Below are 9964 nucleotides of genomic sequence, written 5' to 3' on the forward strand. Positions count from 1 at the left end.
CCCTAGTCTTCAAGTTCTTAATTTTTTTTTTTTTTTTTTTTTTTTTTTGGTACCGGGAATCAAAATCATGACTTTGCGCTTACCAGGCAGGTGTTTATGCCAATGAGCTGTATTCCCCAGCCCAAGTTCTTAATTTTTTAACAGAAAAGAGCTATGTATTTTCACTTCATACAGACCTCAAAAATTTTGTAGTTGGTCCTGGGAAAGAAGAGGGACCCCGTGAGCAGTAGTTCCAGGATTTGGTTTTTTTTTTTTTGGTTTTTCTCTGGTACCGGGAACAGAACTCAAGACCTTGCACTTGCCAGGCAGGCGCTTTGCCACTGAGCTAAATCCCCAGCCCCAGTTCCAGGATTTGATGCACATCAGTATTACTCTGGGTGCTTAACATTATCATTGATGATAATAGCAACCCTCTGGAAAATACTAGCTCTGGAGTAAGCCTTGAGAAGTGAATTTTCCCAGGGGACCCCTACCTGCTCCCTCAGTTGATTCTAGAAGGGCTGAAGCATTACTTAGGAACCATCTTGATTGGCCATTGCTCTGATTCTTCCAAGAAGGAAACAGGCCCAGAGATCAGAAGGCTCTTACCCACGTCACATACTAGGTTAGTAGCAGAGTGTGGGTCCTAGAATCTGGGTCCTGGACCTTGCCCATGTGTCCTGGCAAATCCTCTGTGAATGTCAGGGGGCAACAGGGACCTCACTAGTATCTCTCCTCAGTCCTGGCTCTACCTCACCACCCTGAAAAGACACTGATTGGCTAGAAATCCTTGCAGCACCAATGACAGATGGATTCTGACTGTTTGGATCTGTGGCTCATGGCTTCCATAGGATTAGATTAGAGTTAGGGTTATGGTTAGGGAGAGTTAGGTTAGGGTTATTGGTCCCTGATCCTCCCCTTGTATGGAGAAGAGGGGTTGCTCTCCCCTTAGAAGCTTCCTGCCTTACTGCCTGGCATTTGGCTGTGGCACCTTCCTGAACCTGTTTGCATATTTCTTAAGACTTGTGCCCAAGGTGGGAGAGTTGCTCAGGGGGATAGTGCTTCTGGGTGCAAATGAGCTTATGACTGCAGCCCCCTGCAAATAGGAAAGAGATCAACCCCATCTCTGTTGTCTCCTATCCTACCCCAGATCCTAAAAAGCCAGGGGAGCAGGCCATTCTTAGGGGATTCACTCTGCTTCCCAAGGGTCCATACAGAGATAGGAAACTTCATGAGCTAGAGACAGAGGGTTCTAGAAATAGGAAAGAAGTGGGTTCTCAGCAAGATCCTAAGTTTTTGCCTTTATCCTTGCGCTGACTTAGCTGAATGGCTGAGCAAGTTTGTCTAACCTCTTTGTGTCTGGTTTCTCCTCTCGTAGTAGACTGGCCAGTCACTCCCTTGCCTTGCACTTACCATGGCTGGGTAGATGAAGTGACTCGGTGGGTGAGGAGTTCCAGTCCACTCACAGTCAGCTCCCTTTGTTCCAGCCACACCAGCTTCCTTGTGCCCCTGTCCACAACACTCTTCCTCTGCATGGCTCAGTCCTACATCTCCTTAGGGCAGCGCTAGTCCAGCAACTTCTCCATGAAGCTTTTTCTAGCCCTAACCTAAGACCACAGCTCCCTCCTTTCCTTATTTATCACAGTCTGACATTTATTTTACTGGTTTACCTTGAATCTGTTTCCTCCAGTGGGAATGAAAACACCACAAGAACATACTTTTTGTCTTTTAAATTCATTGTTCTATTCTCAGGCCAAAACTAGTGACTGGTATGCAATAGATACTCAAATAGTTGATCATGAAAGCGGTAGTCATTCAAGTTGGAGTCAGACTGCTGTCTCAACTCAATAAATTCACCAGCTGTGTGATGCCAGTCAAGTTATTTAACCTCTTTGAACTTTGGCTTCTTTGTCAGTAAAACAGGCACAATACAAGACTCCTTTCAATGAGTTGTGAGAACTACAAATGCATACAATGCCTGCCTTAGGGGCTGGGGATTTAGCTCAGTGGCAAAAGCGCCTGCCTGGCAAGCGCAAGGTCATGAGTTCGGTTCCCGGTACCGGAGAAAAACCAAAAAGAAAAAAAAAAAAAAAAAAAAAAAAAACAATGCCTGCCTTAGGGGCTGGCAAGAGGATATAACATGCCTACGTTGGTAACCACAAATGATTAGGAATGCAGTGTTGGAAATGCAGACTTTCTCAAATAAGAAAGTAACCCCTGCTTGGTTGGGTTCAGAACAGTAGTCTGGGTGCCCTGAGTAGGAGCTGCTGAGCTTCTGATGGTGCAGGCCCTGCTCTGGCTGAAGTTCTGAGAAGCCACAGGGTTGGCTAAGCAGATGCTGCTTGAAGCCCCCAGGGAGAAACTGCCCCGGGTGTGCTGGGACAGGATGGAGCTTCAGGCCAGCTGGCCATGTGGAGGTAAGGCTGGAGCTGTTGTCTAGTGACTGGTGAGGGGGGCAGCTTTCCGATGCTTTGCAGTGACAGCCTGGCAGGAGCCAGTGGGCACTGAGGAAGTCGGCAAGAGTGGGGCAGAGCTGATGAGTGGTGGCTCTAGGATGTCAGAGAATGTCCAGTAACAACCAAGGTGGGTGAGGGAAGCTGCACTCAGAGTTTGAAGGCCACCACTGCCCTGCTGGGTGTGTACCTCAGTTAACCATGCTGGGAACCTGCCTAAGCACAGTGATGTTCCTGTGCTGCCTGCTCCCCGTGGCCCCAACTTGAACGAACATGCTTGGGGCAGTACTCTGGCCTGGTGATGTCACACTGCTTTCCCTCAGGTTCTCCAGTGGTGTCCTGCAGATGCCAGCTGATGGCAGTGGAACCCTACAGGAAGTAGGAGGGCACTGATGGGCAGAGGAAACCTCAAGCATCTCCCCAGCCTCAGGGCTGCGGGATTTCCCAAGCATTATCCTCACAAATTTATCATTTTCCTCACCCAGCAGATATGGAATACCTGTAACACATGGCACTCAGAGAACGTAGTGTACTCCATTATAACTTAGATAAGCACAGGCAGGCATGGGGTGCATCAGGAGGGCTTCCTGCAGGAGCTGCCATCTGAGCAGAGCCTTAGAGCACAGATGAGCTTCGAGGCAGATGAAGAAGCATCCGGACAGAGAAGCCAGTGAAAAGTGGGCCTTTGCAGAGATGAGGAGGAAACGTGGATAGGTCTTCCTGGCTGGACGTCACCCTCAAGGAGCAATGGCTTCGCTCCTTGAGAGGCCATTTTAGACATAGCCTGTTGCATGTGTGAAACATCCAAGTGGCAAGGCTGGCAGGGAGTGGGCAGGGGAACAGTGTTGCAGATGCACATTTGGGGGCATCCATGGCCCCGCAGGAGAGTTGAGGGCATGAAGGCCCCCTGGGGTGGGGGTAGACTCAGGAAAGTGCCCAAAGGGGGAAAGGGCCTTGCCTCAGTCCTGCAGCCACTCAGTGGCAGAGCACCCCCAGCATCTCTTTCTGCCTCCCATGCAGGACTAGCGCTTCACCTTGGATTGAGGCTGTGCAGCTCAGTTACCCTCAGGGGGCTGGGCTTCCTGCATGTGTGGGTCAATACCAGCACCGTCATGCGCTGGTGGAATAGCCTTGGGCAAGTCATTTAACATCCCTGTGCCTGGCTCCTCATGTGCAGAATGGACACAATAGAATGCCCCCCGGGATCACTGTGAGGCCCCAGTGTCACTCTATATCATGGCACTGCCGTCATTTCTAAGTCTTCTCTCACCCACAGCAGGAGGCCAGTGCAGCCTGCCCTCTAACACCCCTGGGAACAGCTGTGGATACCACGGCTGGAGCTGCAGCAGGTGGCACACGACCAGGGCAAAGGCTCAGCAATGCAAGGTGCAGGAGCCCTGGGGTGGTAGAACAGAATGGAGGAGGTAAGCAGAGCAAGGAGCAAAAGCTGCCTAGAGCCCTCCAGGAACAAGGAGGGGCCTGGAGCCTGGTGCCAGGTGCCTAGCCAACTGCCAGATTTACCACTAGGTGGCGCAATAGGCTTTGCAGCAGGGCTAGAGAACCCTGAGGCCCAAGATAGCACAGGGAGAAAGGGCTCTTTGAGAAGGTGGGGACAGTGTGGGGACAGGGGGTGGGTGGCAGATAGGGCTGGAGTTGGGCTGAAGTTGTGGGGTTGACTAGCAGGTTGTCGCCCCCCCCATCCCAGCTCAGGTCTCTCTGGGGAGGGCTGCCTGCCAGTCCCAGGAGCCCTGACCCTGGCCTGGGTAAAGGGTGTCCCCTTCCCCAGCCACTTCCTCCCCACTTTCCATGGTCATCTGCCTGAGCAGACAGCCTGGAGGCTTCTGGAAAGTTGGAGGTTGGGCTTGGGTGCCACTGAGAAGAGCTTCGGAGTGGGTCCTGGGAGATCCAGGCATCCTGGGGCTGCAGATCCAGTAGGACCCAGCCTGGGGCCATCTTCCTCTTGCTGCAGCTCCGGGGCCTGCCTGGACCTCTTACCTCTTCTTCACGCCCCTCTTTCTGCTTCCTTCCTTCCCAGATCCTGGCAGGATCCCAGTCTTCTGCTTCCTCTACCCTTGCTGGACCCTGAGGAGGTGGAGGTTTACAGCAGAGGCCAGACCCTCACATCAGACTCTCCACTCCTCTGTCGTGGGCCCACAGCTGTGGTCTCTCTGAGGATCATGAAGAAACCCTCTGGGGCACAGCTAGTGCAGAGCTCCCTCAGCTCAGATGCCCTGGATGGGACTGTGGAGTCCCATCAAGGGCCCGTGGGGTATGGACAGGGCTGGAGGTAGAGAAACCTGAGGCCAGGCTTGACATCCTGAGCATCAGGCTCTCTGGCAAGGCATCCTCCCTGGAAGATGGGGCCTGGGCCCTTTTCTTCCTCTCTTGCCCACCTCCGATGGCGCCGGGGGATGGGGGAGGGCACTGGCAGGACTGGTTAGGAGGGAGAAGAGTCACCTCAGAGGTGCGGCCTTGGCTGCTGACAGCTTGGTGGCACTTCTAGGACATGGTGTCCTGGGTGAGGTGCCTGAGATGTGGGGCACAGGCCGGGCACAGGCTTGGCAAGGGTGGAGCCCCAAGGGAGGGGGCCGGGAGCTTCTCCTCCACAATTGTCTGCAGTTGCTGCTGCAGAGTGACCTGTCCTGACGCTGCTGGGAAGGGCCGCTCCCAGTACAGGGCGGTCTTCCCTGCCCCTGGGGCTGTGCCCAGCATCTCCAGCCTCCCTTCTTTGCCCAAGAAAACTCCAGACCCCTCCAAAGAGGATGGATCCCTGCCAGCCTGGGCCCCGCCTGTGCTGTTCTCTGTGGAGCTATGTCCCTGCATAGGCATCACCCTTGTCTGGAAAGCCTGGCTCTGCCCCTCTGCCCCACCTCTCACCCCGATCCTAGAGGCCCATTCTCCAGTTCTGAGGTTGCATGTGCACTCCCGTAACTCCTGCTTGGCTGTAGAGATGCACCCTACACATCCTGTGTCCCAGCTCAGAGAGTAAACTAGAGTCCTGGCAGAGGAGCAGATCCCCATCCCCAAGGCTGCAGGCTTTGGAAGCCTCCTGCGGGCACTGCATGCGCACTCCCACCTTGAGTCCTGTCCTGTCTCTGATATCATCCTTGGCCCACTCCCAGTCCAAAGCTGAAATAAAGCGTGTGTCGCCTGGGAGCAGTGGGCACCAGGTGAGATGTGGGAACAGCTCTGGATAGTGGTGTGGGGAGGGCTGGACAGGGTACACACATGCAGAAAAGGCCCTATTGCATTTCTCTCCGTTTCTTGTGTTGCTGCTCCTTGATGCTGGGGAGAAGAAAGGCTCCCATTTTGCTTAGCTGACGGCTTTCAGACTCCTTCCTGAGAGTTGTGTTTGGATTGTCAGTGATCAGGGGCTGCTCCACATTTTACATGCAGGGGCATCACCTGCACTGTCAAGCTCCGCAAGCAGCCTGGAGTTGGGGGCCCCTCCCTCCAACACCTGTGCCTTCTGAAGTGGTTTCACCGTGGAGGTCAGTGCTGGCCTCCCTCCCGGAGCTGGGGGAGGCCGGGCTCCCTGGGAACAGCAAGGGGCAAATGTCAGGGGCCACTCAAGACATCACAGCCCTATGGGAGGTTAAGGAGAGCAAAGATTGGGTTTGGCCCTGGGAAGGCAAAGTAGGGGGAGCTCTTACCTGTTCCAAGTAAGAGAGATGCAGTTTGGTTGTTTCCTGGGGGTTTCAGGTAGTGAACACACCCCTCTCTCAAGCCCAGCCCCTCCCAGGGAGGTGACACCCAAGGGCAGCCCTCCTACAGCAGAGCCAGGAAAGGTTGTACTTTCCCCAGTGGGAGGCCAGGCCCAGGGCCCACCAGGGCCTGGAATCCCAGGAAAGTGCACCAGGTACAGGGAATACGCACTCTGGTACACGCCCCCCCTCAGCTGGGGAGGCTCCAGGGGGTGCTGGTGTGGCAGCTGGGTGAGAGTCCCCCACCCCGCGCCTGCGTCAGGGGAGCTGTCTGCGCTTGCACCTGGCTTCCCAAGCTATGAGACACAGCTCTCAGCCTGCCTCCTCAAGCTTCTGGCAGCTCATGCCCTGTCATCTGGGGCAGCTGCACCTCCAGGAGGGCGTGCTCCCCAGAGCCCCTCTCTGTGACTGGCCCCTAACTGCCCCCAAGTTCCCCAGTGGCCAGTGACCCGGACCCCATCCCTCTGGAGGAGAAAGGTCAGTGGGTGGACTATAGGGATATGAAGCTGGCGGCAGATAAATTCTCCTCCTGTAGCCTAGGGATTCTCCAACCTCCCTGAGGGTGGGGCTGAGGACAGAAAGGGACATGAGTGAGTTGGCCTGGGCCACCAGGGGTACAGGTCTTGGTGTGACCTCCCAACTGGAATGCAGCTATGCAGGGGGCATATTCTGGTATAAATGTGCACACACAGATGGGTGAGCCTGGCCCCAGCTTCTGGACAGAAAATCTATCCTATTGCTCCCAGGGCTCCCAGCTGGGACAAGGAGCCACACCCATCTCTGTCCTCTTTCCTCAGGCCCTGGTACTGGAACCTGTACCTGTCTAGTGGCCTCAATTCATAATTTCCCTCCTTCTGAGTCTTTCTCGCTCAGATGGTTTTTTAAAAGCCACTGAGATAGTTTGTACGGATAGCGAAACACACAGGTCTTAAGTGCACACGCTGGTGCATTTTGAGATTTACATGCACAGCAAATACAGCGCATTCCAATCACACCCCTCCCTGTGAGTAGTAACCTTCCAGCAGGCCTGTGCTGTGGCCACCTTTGTGTCCTTCCGACACCCGACACCAGCTGACAGTTTGTATGTGACTGACCTGCCTCTCTGCACACAGGGGTCCCTCACACTCTCTTTTTGGGGGGGTCTCTCGGTGCTTCAGTTTAGAGTCACCCCACTGAACTCTAGGATGCAGGCTGGATCCTCTCCCCATGCCTCAAAGCCACCTGTCTCTGTGCCTTTCACTCTTGGCTGAGCTGCTTCTCTGGTCCCACAGAATAGGGAAAGTATGGGCCTGGGAGCCGGAGCTGAATGCCCTGCCTGCCCCAGGTGCTGCCAGCTGAGACTCAAGTCTAAGCGCTGCCCAGGGACCCTGTGGGGTTCTGACCCGCACATGTGAGCAGCCCCCTGCTCCCAGGCTTCAGTCAGCCCACAGGCCTTCATCATTAGGCTGTATACCTCCATGCCTCTGTGATCTTGGGCAAGGAGTCCCTTTCCCCATTCATAATGTATGAGATTAGAGATGAGTGATTTGGGGAGACCAAAACTTTCCTTCCACTGTTTTAAAAGAGCAGAGAGAAATGGAGCTACTGAGGTAGAACTGGGCAACAGGAGCCCAGACCTTCCCTCCAGAAACACCCCCATGAGGTCCTTTGGTTCAATGACACACTCTGGAACACCCCTTGCCATGAGTGGGGACCACTGAGGTCCCCTGCTGCCAACCTACTACCACTAACAGGGAAGGGGAAGTGACCGGCTATTGCGTGAGCACTTACTGTGTGCTGTCAGTCTTTACGGCCATGACCTCGCTTGATTCTCAGGACCATCCTCGAAGAGGTGTCACCACCCCATTTCCCAGCTGAGGAAGTCTGCTTGGGGAGTAGAGAGGAACGTGCCTGGGATGACACAGCTGCTAGTGACAGAAACCCCACTCCCTCGGGAAGTCAGGTCATCGTGAGGAGTCTATCAGGGTGGGAGAATCCTGGTCCAGATGGGCCTCGTTGTTGCGTCGGGAGATTGACATCACTCGACAGTCATTCAGCAAGCATGCCAGGCATGAAGTGGGGAGTCTGCATCATGATAGGAAGGGGAAGTCTGTGTCCTGCAACTGCTGTCACCAGGAGGCTTGATGGTTGTGCTTTCCCATCCTCAGGACAGCAGATATGGCAACTTCCCTCCCTTCAGGAACTCTCTGCCAGGCAGACCAACTTCCTCAGGCTGGGCCGGAAATGAGCAGGAGATGGGCAGGGGGGCCTGGTGTCAGCAGGAGTGGCAGGTGGGCCTGGCTTCCTGAGTGAACCTAGAGCTCTCACAGGGACCACCTGGAGCTGCTGGAGGCAGAGGGAGAAGGTTACCCTGCTGGTGGATTTTGGGCCCCTCATGACAAGTTCTACCTCAGTGGTTCCCTTTGGGGGGTACTGGAGATTGAACCCTGGGCTTTCACACTGAGCTATGTCCCCAGCACTTTTTTTAATTATTTTTATTTTGACACAAATTCTTGCTAAGTCACTAAGTCACCCAGGCTGGTCTTGAGCTTGCCTCAGGCTCCCAGATGCCAGGACTATAGCAGTCACCTCCACACCTGACTAGTGGCTCCCCTTTTATCCACTGGAAAGTGAGAAGCTCCTTGGATCACTGGGGGCCTCCAGGTCTCAGGCTCTCCCAGACTCCTGCAAAGCCCCATGAGAACCCAGGCATCAGCTCCTTCTGAAATGAAGCTCATGAGAGCACAGCCTGCCTGGCCCACTCGCCACTGCTGCCCAGGGCCTGTGCCTAGCAACCTCTGTACAGGTGTGTGGGGAGAAATTGTAGGGAGGGGGGTTGGCTAGGTCTTTCATTCTGAAATTCCTCAGAAATTTCTCCATCCCTCCTCTTCCCTTCCCTGCACACATAGGGAATCTGCTGAGAGCAATTGGTGGGAAGGGGACCCAGGTTGCTGCCTTGCCATGTTGCCTAGAGCTGCCTTGGATGTGGGCAAGCAGGTCCAGGGAGCTGGGAGTGGGGAGGGACTGCTGGTGGCTGGAGTGAGGGAAGGGACCTGGTGGGGGTGAATAGGAGAAAGAGGCTCATGGTGTTGAATGAATGAAATGGTGTTCTGTTGTGTTGAGAGCAGGCTCCCAGCCATGGTACTCTTGGCTCTTCTGAAAATGTGTATTGTCTGATACCACACATGGCTGCAGAACGTTGATTGCAAATACTTCGCAGGAGAAAACTGAATGTTAAATGTCTTTATCGTGTTTGCATGGGTTGGTTGCTTGATGACATGATAATAAAATATTATTTGGATATGTTAAATAAAATATACTATTAAATTTATTTCACCTGTTTCTTTCATTATTTTGGAATATGGTAAATAGGAAATTTTAAATTACAGGTATGGTCCACATTATGTTTCCTGTGGGCAGCTGGTATCCACGTACATCTCTTGTCAGTTCTGCAGTTCCATCGCCATTCCAGACTCAGGGCTCTGTCACCAGCCTGCAGTCCAGCCCCACCCCACCAAGTGGCAGAAATTTGGGGTCAGATGCCACAGGGCTGAGAGCAGGATTAGATGGGCAGGGGCCTAGAAGTGGCATGGGACTTGCAGCCTGTCACAAGTGACCAAGGAGTGAGCCCAGAGGGGCAGCCTACCTGTGCAAGGCCACCAGGTGCGGCCAGCCTGAGGAAGGTCAGGAGTGGGCAGGGAACAGTACATGGGACAATAAGAAAAGGGACCTCTGGGCACCTTATCTGTGTGATCAACTTTAAATCCCATGACAAGACTTGTGGAGTAGATAATCTCTCCACTTCCTGCCTGAGCAAACTGAGGCTCTGAGCAGTCGACCAGGTCACCT

The sequence above is a fragment of the Chinchilla lanigera genome, unplaced genomic scaffold (genome assembly GCF_000276665.1).
Source record: "Chinchilla lanigera isolate Chin_1 unplaced genomic scaffold, ChiLan1.0 scaffold00005, whole genome shotgun sequence".
Taxonomy (NCBI): Eukaryota; Metazoa; Chordata; class Mammalia; order Rodentia; family Chinchillidae; genus Chinchilla; species Chinchilla lanigera.